This window comes from Protopterus annectens, chromosome 7.part1, assembly GCF_019279795.1.
Source record: "Protopterus annectens isolate FY-2018-M chromosome 7.part1, PAN1.0, whole genome shotgun sequence".
Lineage (NCBI taxonomy): Eukaryota > Metazoa > Chordata > Ceratodontiformes > Protopteridae > Protopterus > Protopterus annectens.
In genome coordinates, this window is record NC_056740.1 from 537580037 (window position 1) to 537598882 (window position 18846).

The 18846-nt window shown below is 46.8% G+C and overlaps 1 protein-coding gene across 5 annotated transcripts in view; it reads left to right on the plus strand.

Moving 5' to 3' along the window:
• The window catches only part of ZNF280D (zinc finger protein 280D), a 3097091-nt gene that overhangs the window by 994581 nt on the left and 2083664 nt on the right, over positions 1–18846 (plus strand). The gene's annotated exons all lie outside the window — the stretch shown is intronic.

Genomic DNA, 18846 nt, shown 5'->3' on the forward strand with positions numbered 1-18846 from the left:
CCTTACCCACAGCCAGGCAAACTATAACAACGGATGCATCAGATTATTCCTGGGGAGCACACATGGCAGGACAGTGTATTCAGGGCAAATGGTCTGCAGATCAAAGGCATCTACATATCAATCAAAAAGAGATGCTAGCTGTACAAAATGCCCTAACAGCTTTCAAGGACCCCCTACATCCAGGACATCTACTAATAAAGATGGACAACACCACAGTGATGTGGTACAAAAACAAGCAAGGGGGCACACATTCCTACCCCCTGTGCAGGCAAGCAATGACCTTGTGGAACACAGCACTGACCTACCAAGTTCAACTACAAGCACAATTCCTGCCAGGAAAGAAAAACACATTGGCAGACGATCTAAGCAGAAACATCATAGATCCTCACGAGTGGAAACTAGACCCACAAGTATTCGCAATGATAACTCAAAAATGGGGGAGCCCAGACATAGATCTGTTTGCATCCCTCCAAAACTACCAACTACGGAAATTTTGCACAAGGACATACCACACACTAGGTTGGAAAGTGGACGTCCTGTCATTCAGTTGGAAAACATTAACAGTGTATGCTTTTCCTCCACTGCCTCTTCTGGCAAAGCTACTGCTGAAAGCCATATTAGAGAGGCCACAAAAGATACTCATTGCTCCAGACTGGCCTCGCCAACACTGGTATCCATTACTAAGGAACATGACTCATGGCCCACCATGGATTTTACCTCATATTCCTCACCTGCTCACTCAGCAAAACAATCAGATTCTACACAGCCAGCTCAAGACTCTAAATCTGGCTGCATGGCAAATTACCTAAACAACCAGTCAACACTTCTCTCTAAAGCTGTTATGGATGTCATTCTGGAGGCCAGGAGGCCTAGCACCAGGAAAGCTTATTCAGACAAATGGAAAAGATTTTGTGCCTGGAACCAGGCTAAAGGCCAGAATCCCCTTGTCCCAAATATTCCTCAGATTCTACAATATTTAACTGAGGTGTTGCACAAAGGACTTTCCTTTTCATCTATTGAGATCCACGCCTCAGCTATTTCAGCTCAGTACAACACGGATCCTCCTGTATTTTCACATCCATTACTAAGACAGTACCTCAGAGGGGCTAAGAACATAAGACTGCCCCGGAGAGCACCAGCACCAACTTGGGATCTCAACTTTGTTTTGGAAAAACTTACACTACCGCCCTTTGAACCAGCTTTTACAGCTGATTTACAGTTTCTATCATGGAAAACTGCTCTGCTGCTAGCAAATACTTCAGCACGAAGAGTCTCAGAGCTACAGGCCCTAATGGCAGTGGAGCCTTTCATCATTGTTCATCAAGACAGAGTCGCTTTACGAACTAACCCTTCCTTTATGCCAAAGGTGGTATCCAGTGTGGCCCTAAACCAAACCATTCATTTGCCCACCTTTTATCTAAACCCCCAGAACAAAGGGGAAAGGCTCCTACACTCTTTGGACATTCACAGGCAATTATGTTATTACTTGGATAAAACTAAGGCTTTCAGAAAATCTGACCAGCTCTTTGTATCCTATGCTGCAGGATCACAAGGAAAGGCTATCTCAAAACAGACCATTTCAAAATGGATAGGACATTGTATCCGTTTCTGCTACACACACCATGGGAAACCTGTACCTGGTAACATTAGGCCCCATTCCACCAGGGCTACAGCAACATCAACAGCCTTCCTCAGAGGGGTACCAACCAAGGATATTTTGGAGGCTGCAACTTGGAGTTCAGTGCACACCTTCACCAAGCACTATCACTTACCTCTATACTCTAAAACCAGAGCTGGCTTTGCCACTGCAGTTCTGCAGGGCCTACTAGCTTCTCCAAGCCCTGTTTAGTTCCACCGCCCATAATTAGCTTTGGGATTCAACCCAAGTGTGATGACTGCAGCAGTGTAACACGATGAACATAGTACAGTTTTGTACCTACCATAAATGCAGATGTTCGAGTGGTCACACTGCTGCAGTCCAGGTTACCCTCCCTCCATCCCCTCTGACCTAGCTGAACTTTTCTATACCTTTCTATCCTGTACAAACTTTGTGGTGTATTTGCTTGTAACTGAAGGTATTCCTTTTATTCCTTTTATATGTTTTATTAGCAATATGTATTGCCTACCTACTTGGGGGCACCTGACATCTGGGGCAAGAAAAACTGAAGAAAATGGCGTTGGATGCCTCTTATATACCCCTGGCGCACTGATGTAAGGGAAGAAGCGACAGCAACCGACGCCGGACCAAGACTTTTGAACTCTGGCCGACTGCAGGACCAACTGACGGCAGGATAACCCAAGTGTGATGACTGCAGCAGTGTGAACACTCGAACATCTACATTTATGGTAGGTACAAAACCGTACTTTCACAAGTGCCGGTCGGCCGTCTCCTGAAATTTTCGTTTTCGAGTTTCAGACCCAGAGTCTTCAAAAAAAGATAAGTACCCTGGTGGGAATCCTTTTTCTTGCTCTAACCTATGTGAGTAAAAGTTAACAATTGTCTTACCTGTGGAAAGCAAATACCTCAGAGATTTCCATTTGTACTGCATCCCCTGTTTAGGCCCAGACCACTACGTCACTCGCTGTCGGTTTTGTGCCTTCAACGCCCGAACTATTCGTCGTCGGGCTGTTTTGGCAGCGAATTACTTTTGTACTGTATCTGTGTACTCCGAAATGGCTTCGTTAAGTCATCCGACTACCGATCTTCCGAAAAAAAAAACGTAAGGATAAAGACAGACGCAGACCGCATAGGTTCAAAACTGCCGACGACGCTTCCGTTAAGCTAATCGCCAGTCCGCCGGTACTCAGTGAGGTGCTTTCGCAGCCCCCCGATACCCGCTACTTCAGATTCGCAGGCCTCTACTGAGACCCATTCGGAGTCCGGCATGCCGCAAGATGCTTCTTAGATTATTGAACCTGCGGATGTCTCTACCTTGGACGGGTCTGGAGCTGCTTTGCAAGCACCGGCTTCTGAGGATGTATTCAGGCCTACAGACATTCATATTAAACTGACACCATCGATTTCATCCAGGACAAAAACTCGCACTACACGTAGAAAACCGACCAAACTGCATGCTCAGGCCCATAGGCCTCAAAAACAAATGCTTAGAATGGCTGAAGACCTTATTACCGTAATTAGGGGAAGCCAGCCTTCCCCCTCTAAGAGACCTAGAATTGAATTTCTTTCTAATTCTTCTGATCAGGAATCTGATTTTTCTGCTCCTTCTGATTACCAGGATTTGCCCTTCTCTACTTAAGAGGATTCTGATGCAGAGGATCCCATTCCCTCTGCCTCCCCTCCAGAAGATCTCTCTTTCGGTGAAACCTTGCATACTCTTAGGGAACATTTCCACTGGGAATGCCAGGATTACTCTGAGTCTAAAAAGAGACTTGGGGAATTCTTACTCCTGCCTCAACACAGGCCTTTAGCTATCCCTTCTGTTCTGGACATTGTAGATGATGCTTTCTTGGAATCTAGCTTTACCCCAGACACTTTACCTCCAGCTCCCAGAAAACCTGACAGGTACTACAGAACATGACTCTCACAAGTTCATCTTCAAGAATCCTGCGGATACAGAGCCCATTTCCCAAGGACCAAAAGGCATTAAGGCAACTGCTGCCAAAAAATCCTTCCCCTTCTGATGGAGATTCTAGCGCCTTAGACAGATTGGGTAAGAAGGTATACACTTCTGCTACTTTGGCCATTAGGGTTTTAAATTGCCAGTTTCATATGTTAAAGTATCAGCAGCATATTATGGGACTACTTAAGCAGAAAATTATGTTGATTTCTGACTCTGCTGAACACAAATAATTGCAAGATTTAATGCATTCTGCAGAACAAGTTGGTAAACATACTTTGCAATGTGGTTTTGACGCTTTAGAAGCATCTTGCAGGGCTGCTGTCACTGGGTCTGTACTTAGAAGGCATGCTTGGCTTAAGGAAAATATCCTGCCAGATCATGTTAAAGCTAAATTATTGGATGCTCCCTTAAACCAAGACCGCATTTTTGGCAGCAAAGCAGAAGAAGTCCTTAAAAGGATGGAGGAAAAAGCTAAATCTATGCAATCTGTTAAATATTTCCTACAAGTACAGCCTCCCAGATTCAGTAGGCATTGGCCTTCAAAGAACTGGTCCTTTCCAGTCCCTTCCAGGCCTTCTCAGTCCAAACCCAGGAACAGCAGACCACCTGGGATACAGTCTCAGGCTACACACAGACCTAAGCAGTGGGGGGCTCCCACTTCCAAAGTAAGGAGTAGTAAGCCACCCCCTACGGAAAAATGACACAATGACTTAACCTTAACCCTTCCAAGCCCTGCTTATCTACCTGCTACCTTAGGAGGAACGCTTGCCCTGCATGCAAATAACTGGGAACTCATTACCCAGGACAAATGGGTTTTAAGCATAGTCTCCCAAGGATACAGATTCCACTTCCACACACTACCAACCCCAAATGGTTGGCCAGACATACCCCCAAATCACCAAAATCAGTGGGCGGAGGCCCAGTAACTGGTTCTCTGTCTTCTCAGTATCAGGGCTATTCAACTTGTCCCAGCAGAACAAAGGGGACAAGGTTTTTATTCAGGACTTTGTCTGGTACCCTGAAAAGACAACTCCTGGCATCCTATCCTGGACATCTCTATTCTCAACACCTTTCTGGTGGTTCCAAAATTTAAAATGCTAACTCCTCAGCAACTTCTTCCTATGTTAGCCAGGGATGCCTGGCTGGCAACCCTAGACCTAAAGGAAGCTTATCTGCACATCCCTATAAGGGAATCTTTCAGGAAATACCTACGCTTCAGGGCAGGCTCTATGCACTTCCCTTTGGCTTATCTACTACGCCCAGGGTATTCACAAAGTGTCTAGCTCCAGCCATTGCATTTTGCTGGCAGAGAAATATTCAAATTTACCCATACTTGGACGATTGTCTGATTCAGGCAGAAAGCCAGGACTTGCTATTACAACATCTGGCATTCGTAAAGAAACTTCTAACCTCACTGGGTATACCATCAACAAAAAGAAATCTCACCTAGTATCCTGCCAACGGATTGTATTCCTGGGAGCTAGCTTGAACATAACTTCCCAGATGGCATTCCTCGCTCTGGAGAAACAAGTTTGACAACCTACTTCAAACTATTGGCCACAAAACCCCAGCTATCTGCAAGGAAAATACTTCAAGCGGTGGGGTTCATGGCCTCTTGCAATCTGTTAATTCCATATGCAAAACTGCATATGAGGAAACCCCAATGGTATCTAAAAAGCCTATGGTGTCAACATTCTCAGGACCTGGAAACAATGATTTCTATTATTCCTTGTATGAATACAGAGTTCCTTTGGTGGGCAGAGGCCTGCTACCACAACAAGGGACTCCCTTTCACTCTACCCCCTGCCTCCCAAACCCCAACAACAGACGCATCAGACTATGCATGGGGGGCTCACATGGCAGGGCAGTGCATTCAGGGCAAATGGAACCCAAGACAGATGCACCTGCATATCAATCAAAAAGAAATGTTAGCTGTACAGAATGCTCTGACAGCCTTCAAAGACCGTATTCTTCCAGGACAACTACTGGTAAAGACAGACAACACCACAGTTATTTGGTACATAAACAGGCAGGGAGGAACCAACTCATACCCCCTCTGCAGACTAGCCATGGCTCTGTAGAGCACAGCCTTGAGCTACCAAGTACATCTACAAGCTCAATTCCTGCCAGGCAAACTAAATTCACAGGCAGATGACATTTAAGCAGAAATTCTCATGGACCCACACAAATGGAAACTAGAACCAAAAATATTCAACCTCTTGAGGAACAAATGGGAGACTGCACAGGTAGACCTGTTTGCCTCCCCTCAGAACTACCAATTGAACAAATTCTGCACAAGAACTCCCCACAGCCAGCCAAGCTTGGAAAGTGGATGCCCTGTCCTTTACCTGGGAAAGGCTATCATTTTATGCCTTTCTCCCTCTCCTCTCGAAGTTTCTACTAAAGATCAAACAGGACAAGCCAAGGGCAATATTGATTGCACCAGACTGGCCATGCTAGCACTGGTACCCCCTCTTGCACAGTATGGCACCCCTGCAACCATGGCTCCTGCCTCAGACCCATTCCCTGCTGTCCCAGCAGGTGGGCCAGATTTTTCACCCTCAGCTTCAAACCCTGAACCTTGCAGTTTGGCTAATTCCTTGAGCTCTCCTCTAGCATCACTCAGTAAGCAGGTGCTGGATGCTATTCTGGAGGCAAGGAGGCCTAGTACTAGAAAATCCTATACTGAAAAGTGGAAAAAATGCTGTTCTTGGAGCCAGGCTCAGGGGATAGGCACAACGGTGCTCAGCTTACCTCGTATTCTACAGTACTTAACAGAAATGCTGCACAAGGGCCTATCCTTCTCATCAATTAAAATTCATGCCTCTGCCATTTCAGCACCTTATAATACTGAGTCACCCCTCTTCTCTCACCCCTTGCTAAAACAATTCCTTAGAGGGGCCAAAAATTTAAGACCCCCCCCCCCCAGGAGAGCTCCCACTCCAGCCCTGGGACCTTAACTTTGTATTGGAAAAGCCCCCCCCCCCCCCCCCCTTTGAGCCAGCTGCAACAGCAGAGTTGAAATTCCTTTCTTGGAAAACAGCCGTCCTTCTAGCCATCACTTCAACAAGAAGAGTGTCTGAATTATAGGCTGTCATGGCAGTAGAACCCTTCATTATCTTCCATGTGGACAGGGTTTCCCTCAGAACTAATCCTTCCTTTATGCTCAAGGTGGTGTCTAGTGTGGCCTTAAATCAGCCCATTCATTTGCCTACTTTTTTCCCCTAATCCACAAAACAAAGGGGAACGAATACTGCACTCTCTGGACGTGCGCAGACAACTTAGATTTTATTTGGGCAGGACTAAGCCTCTCAAGAAATCTGAACAGCTGCTATTTGGCTTTGCTGCAGGGGCAGAGGGGAAGGCCATTTCAAAGCAAACCATTTCCAGATGGATAGCACATTGCATTCATTTCTGCTACAAGCACCATGGAAAACCTACCCCACAGGGGATAAGATCTCATTCCACCAGGGCTGCATCTACCTCTGTGACTTTTCTCAGAGGAGTCCCTACCAGGGACATCCTAGAAGCTGCTACCTGGAGCTCTGTACATACCTTCACCAAGCATTACCACATGCCTATCTTTTCTAAATCCAGAGCTGGATTTGCCGCTGCAGTCTTGCAGGGCTTAATAGCTGGCCCTAATGCTCTTTAACTTCCTCCTCCCTTCCTTAGCTTTGGGAATCAACCCAAATGTGATGACTGCAACAGTGAAACACGAAGAACATAGTACAGTTGTGTACACTTAACATAAATGTAGATGTTCGAGTGTATTCACTGTTGCAGTCCTGGTTACCCTCCCTCCAGCCCCCTACTTCTCTTGGCTCTACCTTTCCTTCTTGGTTAGTATGTTTATTTTTTCTGGTGTATTTGCTTTTTGATGGGGGTGTACCATACCATATAATTGCTTCTATTGTGGGGGCACCTGACATCTGGGGCAAGAAAAACTGATGTAATGGCGTTGGCTGCATGTTTTATACCCCTGACAACCTGACGTCATGGAAGAAGAGACAGAATACGACGCAGAAATCTGAAGACTCTAGTATTCAGGTCGGCTGAGGGCTACCTGCAGGCAGATAACCCAGATGTGATGACTGCAACAGTGAATACACTCGAACATCTACATTTATGGTAAGTGTACACAACTGTACTCTAGTCAGCTTCACAGCTGGGGCAGAGGGCAAGGCCATATCCAAACAAACAATCTCCAAATGGGTCGTGCACTGCATCCATTTCTGCTACAAACAGCATGGGATACTGCCACTAAAGGGGGTCAGGACACATTCCACCAGTGCATTCTGCACCTCTGCAACTTTTCTCAGAGGGGTCCCCACCAGGGACATCCTGGAGGGTGCAACATGGACATCTGTTCATACCTTCACCAAGCATTATCACCTGCATATCTTCTCCAAATCCAGGGCAGGCTATGCCACTGCAGTTGTGCAGGGCATCCTAGCCAGCCCCCAGTTTTCTTGACTGCCCTCCACCCTTTTTTTCAGCTTTGGGAATCAACCCAAATGTGATTACTGCAACAGTGAAACACGAATAACATAGTACAGTTGTGTACATTTACCATAAATGTAGATGTTCGAGTGTATTCACTGTTGCAGTTCTGGTCCCCCCCCCCCTCCACCCCCCTTGTCACTCTCTCTTCCTCACTCCTTACAGGGAATTTTTGGTATTTACTTTCTACTGGTGGTGTTCTCCCCCCATAACATAGCTCCCTATTTTGGGGCTCTTGACAGGGCAAGAAAAACTGATTTAATGGCATCGGCTGCCTGATTTTATACTATTGACGACCTGACGTCCATCCTGGAGTGACAGCAACCGACGCAGAAGTACTAAGCCTCTGATATTCGGGCTGACTGAAGGCTTACCCCTTAGCAGGGTAACCCAAATGTGATGACTGCAACAGTGAATACACTCAAACATCTACATTTATGGTAAGTGTACACAACTGTACTTTCTTTCCCTATTAAACACTTTCCTGGTGGTGCTTTCTTTCAGAATGCTATCCCTACCTGCTGTAATTCCTCTGGTCCCTCCTCAAGCCTTTTTAGCTTCCCTGAATCTCAAGGATGCATACCTGCATATCCCTAGTCATCCTCACTTCAGGAAGTTTTTGCATTTCTCAGTGGATTCTCTCCACTTTCAGTTTACTGCCTTGGCCTTTGGGCTTTCTACTGCCCCACGGGTATTCACAGTGCCTGGCCCCAGCTATTGCCTATTTAAGGCTAAAAGGCCTGCAGGTCTACCCATACTTGGATGATCTGCTGTTTCTGGCCAACAGTCCAGACTTGTTAACCCAACATATGGACATAGCTATTCCCTTTCTGCAGGTCCAAGGTTTCGCAATAAATTTCAAAAACTCATTCCTTTCGCCAAGTCAGGATCTTATATTCCTGGTTGCAGGTTCCGCACAGACTAGATGATATTTTTTCTTTCTGTGAAGAAAGTATCTTGTATCAAGACCTTCATGGAGGCTCTTCTGCCTCTTCCTTCTATCACGGCCAGGGAATTTCTGATATGCCTGGGGTTCATGGCCTCCACTATTCCATTCTGCCCTTTGCAAAGCAGCACATGAGGAAGTTGCAGTGGTTTCTAAGGATAGTTTGGTCCCAGCATGCTCATCCCTTAGATGTTTTGATTCCTCCTGCTCCTTTGTATGAAAAAAAGAGTTACATTGGAGGATGCAGCAACTCTGTCAGAACCCTGGCCTGTCATTTCAGATACCTCTACCAGTTCAGCAACTCTTAACTGACGCCTTAGACTTGGGTTGGGGAGCAGCCTTTGCTTCTAGGGAAGTTCAGGATCTTTGGTCCCCTTCTCAAAGGAAGGAACATAACAAGATCAGGGAAAAGAGGTCTCTCATTCTAGCTCTACAGACCTTACACACACTATTTCAGCTAGGACCTCTCAGGATCCTTGCAGACAAATACCACAGTCCTTTGGTATATGAACAAGCAGGAGGGCACAAAATCTTATTTTCTCTGCTGCCTGGCCATCAAGGCTTGGGAATTGCCTACTCAGTACCAAGTGACTCTACATGTGGTGTACCTTCCCTCGGCTCAGAACTTGGTGGAAGACGCGTTAAGCATATGACAAAGTCTCATGATTTGTTGCTTCACAGAGATGTGTTCCTGGATGTAGTTCAGCGGTGGGGTACTCCAGAACTGGACCATTTTGCCCCCCCCTATGAACAGATAACTTCCTGACTTTTGTGCAAGGATACCTCATCCTCAAGTGTGGAAGGTGGATACTCTAGCTTTTTCATGGAAGGGGATGTTTCTCTGTTTGTTCTTCTTTCGGCTTTTCCCAGTTCACAGTCGCCACAGCGGAGCTCCGGTCCGCTAATGATTGGCAGTAGATTTTTAAGGTGCCAGCCCGACGCCCAACCTTCAACGAAGGCACCCCCCCATTCACGCATGTCTTTCAGTCGCCACTCAACCGCGGGGAGGACATGCAGACTCCACACAGAAGGCACTCCAGCCGAGAAACGAATGGGAGAACCTCTTGCTGTGAGGCGACAATGCTACCTATGCACCACCGCATTCCCCAATTCTCCTTAATTCAGAAAGCCCTGTTGAAAATTTTACAGGAGAAACCCAAAATCTCAGATTTCATCTTGACAAAACTAAGTCCATTAGGAGGTCTGACCAACTTTTTGTTTCCTTTCATCCCAGGGCTCTGGGTTTGCCTGTATCCAAACAAACCATTTCCACATGGATCTCTAAGACTGTTGAGTTTTGCTATGAATTCCATGGAAATCTTTATCAGCATCTATTAAGGCCTATTCCACTAGATCAGTGGCACCTTCAGGAGCCTTCTTTAAAGGTCTAGATGCTCATTCCATCCTGGAAGCTGCCACTTGGTCATCTGTTCATACCTTTGCAAAACATTACAAATCAGACACTGTTTCCAGGCCCAGGGCAGGTTTTGCAAGGCAGTTCTGCATGGATTCCTGGACAGTGCTTCCACTTGGCTCCCTACTCTGTCCTCCTCCCTGGGTTCCCTTTCAGCTTTGGTACTCTCCCATATGTAAAGAATACTGCAACATTGAATAGAAGAACATAGAATAGTTGTGTAATTTCTTACCGTAACCATAGATGTCCTTCTCGTCTATGTTGTAGTATTCTATCCCTCCTGCCTTCCCCCTACAACTTTTTCTTTTCTAGGATGATCTCCTTAGGCTCCTTCTGGACTCCTTTCCTTATGTGGCTTTCTTATTCTGAAGATTGTATGTGCGGACATCCCTTTTATGGCTGACGTCTGTGCCTTTTATGGCTGATGTCTGTACCTTCAGGTGACATCCCATGTTCAGGCAGTGGCTCTAAGCTTTTGTATACAGGCTGGACGTTAGGTTGATGGACAGAATACCACTCATATGTAAAGAATACTGCAACATAGAAGAGGAGGACATGTATAGTTATGGTGAGATTTTACACTGATGTCTTTCTGTTCCTATGTTGCAGTATTCTAGGTGTGGGATTTCCTGCCCTCAGGCGACTCATACATTGGCTTCTCTACAAAAGCTTCAGCTTGGTTACTGTAGTGTGCATGGGACGTCACACGTAGGGCCATAAATCAAGGGGCTTTAAATGTGATGGCTGCACACACAATCCTCAGACCTTTTCAGCAGCAGATGACATTCGCATCCTATGATAGCTTCTTCACAGACATCGCATCTTAAAGATAAGTAGCCCATTGGGTTTCAAATTTTCTTATTTTTGACGATTGTTCTAGCTAACGCTTGGTCGTTGTAGCCTTTAGCTGATGTCGGGGAAAAAAAGGAAAGTGCCAATGCGGATGCCAGATACCCCAAAAGGATGTCCATGACAGGTGTGTTTTGTGCTTATGCCAGGAACACGATCACTCCTCCTGCGCTATTTGTCAATCGTTTGTGCCTAAGACCTTGCGCAGCCATCTAGCCGCGTTAAATCTGCACCTCAATAGCCAACGCCTCAAAAGGTTAGGTCTTAGGATGGATCCTGCATCAGAGGCCGCACCTGAAACTTCACGCAAGAAGGCCAATATTCCTAGGCCTTCTTCGCCTGCCGCTCTGCTTCCCGATGCACCACCAACTGCCGATCTAGGGGTTGAGGACCACTCGGAGGATTAGTCGACTGCAGCGACGTACCTCGAGGAAGCCATTTTGCAGCCGATTACCGGCACATCCTCGGAGCTCATGCAAACATCGACACCCGTTGAGGCCAAGGGGGAACCAGTTTCAGTGGTACCTCCGGCAGGGATTCAGACTTTGGATGTGCTAATCTCCAGACCCGACACCAGGCCACTCTCTACTTTCTCTCCAACCAAAAAGGAGAAAACTAAACATACCTCCTCTTCTTCAGAAGTCACACCAGATTGGCAGGCCTTCACTTCCTCTCTCATGCAGGCCTTCATGGCCCTTAGGCCTTCACCCTCAGCCACTTCCACACTGCCTCTTCTGAGCCCTAGGCCTGTCTCTGCTTCTTCCCTCCCATCCATAACCCCTCAGGTCAGGGAAGAATGGGCGGCACAGTGGTGCAGCGGTTAACGTTGTCGCCTCACAGCAAGAGGTTCTCCGGTTCGATTCTCGGCTGGGGTGCCTTCTGTGTGGAGTTTGCATGTTCTCCCTGTGTTCGCGTGGGTTTCCTCCAGGTACTCTGGTTTCCTCCCACATTCCAAAGACATGCATCTGGAGCCTTTCTCCCCGGGCCTCCGCTGAAAACAGGCTCTGTGGAACCTAGTCGGACATTCCCGGTCAACAAATGTTAAATAAATAAATAAATAAATAAAAAAGAACATGACTCTTCCTTTTCTTCATCAGAGGAGTCCATTTCTTATGTTTCCCAGATTGCTTTCCCCCAGGAATATTACTCTCCGGTTGAGGAATCTGTGGAGGGGGACTCTCCCGCTAACGATATTAGTTTTGGTGAGACCATCACCAAGATGAAGGATTACTTTAAATGGGACACTTCCCAAATGACTGACACCCAAAAAAGGTACTTTGAACTGCTGCAAGTTGAATCACCCTCTCCTTCAGCATTTCACCCTGTTCTGCCTGCTTACTTGGATGCCTTCAGTCCGGCCTCTAAGGCCCTTGACTCCCTGCTTCCAGCCCCTAGGCATCCTGACCGCTTCTATAAAGTACCAGAGGACCACAAATTCTTAGTTAAGCCACCCTTGGCTGACCCAGCTGTTATTGCCACCATGGCAGATAAGCAGTCTCTACTGCTGCCCTCCTCTGCCTCTGTACTGCCCACTGACTAAGAGAGTAAGTGCATGGATAGGATGGAGACAAACGTGTACACGTATTCTATTTTAGCTTTTAGAGCCATAAATTATCAGACCCACATGACCAAGTATGCATTAGACTTGGTCTCAAGTCTCCTCCATGCTGGCTTCCTTGCCTGACAGTCCCAGCAAGATGGACATCTCATCCAAACTTTCCTTGGCCCAACAGGTAGCCAGGCATTCCATAAGGTGCAGCTGCGATGCTGCAGAAGCATCTGCCAGGTCTGCAGCATCTGCTTCAGCCCTCAAGAAGTACTCATGGCTAAGACTCCAGAACCTCCCTGAGGACTTCAAGGCTAAAATCCTGGACGCCCCTCTGGACCACAATGTGGTATTTGGATAACAATCTGCTGACCTTTTTAAAAATCTACAAGAAAAAAGCAAAGAACTCCAGGACATTAAGCACCTGCTGGTGTCGCCCATACCCAAGTATTATAGAAACTAGCCTGCTAAAGCCACCTTTGTAAGACGTACTCCACAGACCCCCCTCTTCCAGGTCCAGGAGAGGGGCCAGAAGACCTACTAACTCCAGATCCTCTGCTCCACCACAGCAACCCAGACAGCCCTTTCAGGACAGAGGAGGTCCCAGTAATGCGTGACTGCCTTGCCCACCTCCCCCTCTCGACCTGCCTTTCCCACTGTTTCCCCCCTTTGGCAATCCATCACTTCAGACCAGTGGGTCTTAAACATTATCCAAAAAGGGTACTTCCTATCCTGGAAAGAGAAGCCACCCAGAAGAGTCATCCCATCCTTCCCCAAAACCCAGGCCCATCTCATGCCACAAGTTCTGTCAGATCTTCTACAGCAAGGCATCATAGAGCCTGTTCCTCCAAGACAAGAAGGAAAAGGGTTTTACACCCGTCTCTTCCTGGTCCCCAAAAAAGATGGCCCCTGGAGATCTTTGATCTGTCCTTTCTAAACCTACATCTTCAGTTACCCTCCTTCAAAATGCTCTCTCTCTCCCCACCTTGCTGCCTTTCATTCCAGCCAAGGCCTTTATGGTCACCCTAGACCTAAAGGAAGCCTACCTGCACATACCCATCAGGAGTTCCCACAGACAATTCCTGCGTTTCTGTGGCCCTTCCTCTCATTTCCAATGTATTGCCTTGCCCTTTGGTTTATCCATGACCCTCAGGGTCTTTACAGAGTGTCTCCCCCAGCCATTGCCATCTGCAGAACTCAGGGGGTACAAATTTACCCTTATCTGGATGACATCCTGATTCTGGCAGAGTCCAGGGATGCTCTATTAAAGCATCTACATTTCACCATGTCCCTTCTGCAAAACCTAGGATTCACCATCAACCTCCCCAAATCCTCTCTGATCCCAAGACAGGACACGATTTTCCTCGATTGCAGAATCAAAACAGACACAATAAAGGCCTTTCTACCTCAGGACAAGGTTCTGTCTTTAGCTTCCCACTTCCAGAAAGCTCTACTATCCCGAAAGGTGATGGCAAGGCATTTTCTTTGTCTCCTGGGTTTGATGGCAGCAACCATCCCCATGTGCTACCTCTGGCACGAATGCACATGCGCAAGCTGCAGTGTTTCCTGAAGAACACCTGGTCCCAGCACCTATATCCCCCTCCTTCCCTGTCTGAAGACAGAAATCAACTGGTGTATCCAGCAGGTGAAGTTGAACCCAGGGCTCCCACTACAACCCCTCACCCCAACCCAAGTTATGCATACAGATGCCTCAGATTCAGGTCTGGGAGCAACTCAGGCCTCTTACAAGATTCTGGAAAAATGGAATCCCTCTGTTCAGGTCAAACACATCAATATCAGCAGTTTTCTTAGCTCTACAGACCTTCAACCCCCCCCCCTTTCTGGTTTCAGGGGTGCTCCAGATTGTCACCGACAACACCATGGTGATGTGGTACCTCAACACGTAGGGAGGATCAAAGGCCTATCAGCTGTGCAGTCTGTCCCCCCTGATATGGGACTTAGCCTCCCGACTCAACTTAGTCCTGCAGGTGGTCTACATCCCCTCACAGGACAACCACAAAGCAGATCTCTTGATCAGGACCTCCTCACATCAACACGAATGGATGCTTAACAGGGAGGTGGTCATAGACATAGTCCACCAGTGGGGTGCTCCACTAATAGACCTGTTTGCCTACCCCCAGAACAGGCAACTGCAGAACTTCTGTTCAAAAAACCCACTCCCCTCTAGTATGGAGAGTGGATGCTTTCAGCATCTCTTGGGAGGGGAAGTTCCTTTATGCCTTCCCCCCATTCCCTCTGATTCAGAAAGTTGTCCTGAAAATTCAGAAGGACAAACCAAAAATCTTGTTAGTGACACCGTATTGGCCAAGGCAGCACTGGTTCCCCCTACTTCACAAACTAGACAAGGGTAGTCACTTCAAGTTACCCTACAAAGTGGGCCTACTGTCACAAGACAAAGGAACTCTCCTACACCCACAGGTACAGATGTTGTCTCTGACTCTGTGGGTGATAAACTTTTGATTCCTATCAGACACCACTACCCAGAGGACGTGCTTTCAGTCCTTAGGAAGGCAAGGAAACCTACCACCAGAAATTCCTACCTGGCTAAACGGGAAAGATTTGCAAAATGGTGTCTGCAAAAGGGAAGGGACCCCACCTCCACCGAGGTTCCCCTGGTTCAAAAATACTTGTGTCAATTGATAAAAAATGACCTTTCTTATTGTTCTGTAAAAGTACACCTCTAGGCCATATGAGCCTGCCTGCCTGCCCCTGGAACCCCCCTTGCTGACCAGGCATGAAGTAAAGCTCTTCCTTAAAGGGGTCTTGCACATGAGACCACCTAGGAAACGTATCTCTCCGCCTTGGGACCTTAACTACATCTTAGAGAAATTAACCCAACATCCCTTTGAACCTGCCGGGCCTTCCTCCTTACAGATGTGCATACGAAAGACTGTCCTTCTGGTGGCTATCACTTCAGCCAAAAGAGTGTCAGAGCTGCAGGCTCTAATGGCCTGTCCCCCTACATAGTCTTCCACAAAGACAGGGTGTCCTTTTGAACCAACCCCTCCTTTATGCCTAAAGTGGTCAGTGAGCTCTCTCTTAACCAATCGCTTCATCTGCCCACTTTTTTCCCCTCACCCACTAACGAAGGGGAGAGGATACTGCACTCCCTGGATGTGCACAGACAACCTAGATTCTCCCTGGACAAGACCAAGGCCATCAGAAAGACTAACCAGCTCTTTTTCTCCTTCCATCCCAGAGTCCTGGGCAAGGCAGTCTCCAAGCAAACCATTGCATGCTGGATCAGGAAAGCTATTTGCTTCTGCTACTATCACCACGGAAAGGAACCCCCAAGGGGAATCAAGGCCCATTCCACTAGAGAGAGAGACAGCATCCATTTTGGAAGCAGCCACCTGGGCCACTATCCACACCTTCACCAAGCATTACAAATTGCACCAAGTTTCCAGAGCTAGGACAGGATTTGCCAGGGCGATCCTGCAGGGTCTTGTAGAACCCTCTGCATCTACCACCACCATCTCATCCTCTTAAGCTGTGGTGCGCTCCCACACCTAGAATACTGCAACATAGGAATAGAAGGGCATAAAATTGTTGTGTAAAATCTTGCCTTAACCATAGATGTCCTTCTCTTCCATGTTGCAGTATTCTTTCCTGCCCACCAGTTCCCCCCAGGTCTTATACCTTCCTGTACTACCTATATTTCAGTAGGACTCCAAGTCGCACACCTCCTGCTGGGCCTTATTCTTTGCCTGCTGGCCTTCAAATTCTGAAGATTGAGCGTTCAGATGTCACATTTAAGGCCCCTTGGCCCTACGTGTAATGTCCTACGCACACTACAGCAGCCAAGCTGAAGCTTTTGTATAGAAGCCGACGTACAAGTTGCCTGAGGGCAGGAAATCCCACACCTAGAATACTGCAGCATGGAAGAGAAAGGACATCTATGGTTATGGTAAGATTTTACACAACTATTTCTTTGTTCTGGATGGTCATGGTTTAGTCCATTCTGCATCTTCTGAGGTAGGGTGACTGGATGTGCTCTGTAGATCTCCAGGACACATGCTGTCATATCAAGGTACCAAAACAGTGCAGCAGATTTCTCTGTTTCTGTGTGGGAGCCAGCCATTTTCAATTCACAGCACTGCCCTGTGGCCTCACCACAATCCCCAAGGTGTTCACCAAGTACATGGCAGGTGTGGCAGCACATCTCGGGCTGCAAGGTTTCCAGGTGTTCCCCTACTTGGATGATTGCTTCCTTACCAGGGATCTACCAATTCAGGGGCTTCTTTCTGCGCCTAGCTTTACACTTGCAAATTATCAGTCTTGTCAAGAGCCAGTTGACACCAACACAGACAATAGAGTTCATAGGATGCCACTTGGACTTAGCTATGTAAATAGCCGATTCCCACAGTCTCTGCATGTGATGGCTTTAGAGGTCATTCATCGCCTCAGTTCCCTATTGAGGCTACTACTTCGACTACTGGGCTCGGTGGCTTCTTGGATCACACTATTACCTCAGGCAAGATTTTATATGAGAGTTCTGCAGTTGACATTTCGGTTCAATATTACTTGATGTCTCACCCCCTTCATGCACTAGTACGTCTCACACCAATATGCAGAAACCACATGCGTAGTTGATTGACCTCACCCATCGTGTCATGGGGTTGACCATTCTCCCTGCCAACCCTGATGGCCATCGTAACCACAGACACTTCCCTTCTGGAGTGGTGGTGGAGCATTTCAGAATGAAGGTGGTTCAAGGTTCTTGGTCATTGGCAGAGGCTATTCTTAACATCTCTGCCTTGGAAATGGCAGTCATCCTAGCATTTTAGACTTTTCAGGACTCCCTCCTTGAGGGTATGATTTCCATCCAGATGGGCAACATGGTGGTAGTCTGGTTTATCAGCAAACAAGAAGGAACTCATTCATATCCACTGTGCTGCTAAGCCATACGAGTATGGACGTGGGCAGTGTCTTCTCAACACCTTCTAGTCTCAGTGCATATCCTGTGGACTTCAGTCTTCTAATGGACAAACTGAGCAGGTCTCTTCTGCCAATGAGTGGCCCTTCAATCAGTCAGTAGCAACACTGATTTGCAGTCTTTTTGCTTCTTACCTAAACAATATAATGCAACAGTTACTTTGTTCTGATTCCTCCACAGAGACAGTCACTGGGATGTTGTAGTCAACAGTTGGTCTCTGGGTCTCGGTTTCCTTTATTATGCATTTCCACCTTTTCCTCTGATAACAGAATTTCTTCAGAAAGCCAGGAGGTGCAAAGAGTAACTTATTCTTATTGCATCATCTGGCCCTGGCAGGTTTTGCTCCCCTTATTCTGGCCTCATTAGAAACACCTGCCATGGATGTTGGACCACGTCCCAGTCTTTAGTTTCACCTGTCTAGTCACCTCACCGAGATTTAAAAATCATGAAATGACCATATGGCTTCTTGCTCCAGTCATTCAGATTTATCACCCTCACAAAAGATTCACCATATGGGCCTGTTCCAGAGGCTTGAACATTTTTTATGCCTCTCTTCCCCCTATTTTAGATTTTTTTGGTGGAGTTGTTTTACAAAGGTGCCAGTTTTATAAGTAGCAAAGTCCAATTTGCAGTCATTTCCAATTTCTGTGTGGGATAGAACCAGACTTGCACTGTTTCCTTAAAAATTTTCCAAAGCCTTTTTGAAGGAAACTTTTCACTTAAGACCTCTATTCAATGAACCATTTCCCCCTTTGAGCATTACTGTCATGCTGCAGGCTTTGTCTAGGGATCCTTTCCAGCCTGTTTTTTCAGTAGGTCTGAAATTCTTTAAAGAAAAAATAATCATCTTGGTAACAATCATGTCTGCTAGGAGGATTTCTGAATTACAAACATTCCCTTGCAAATCTCTGTACCTTGTCCTTGATAAGGGTGTAGGGTATCTTTGTGAACTAATCCTCATTTTGTGTCAGAAGTGGCTATTGAAACATATTTTCAACAATTTACATGTCCTTTCTAAATTTCTCGATCAAAGGGGAATGTGCTCTGCAT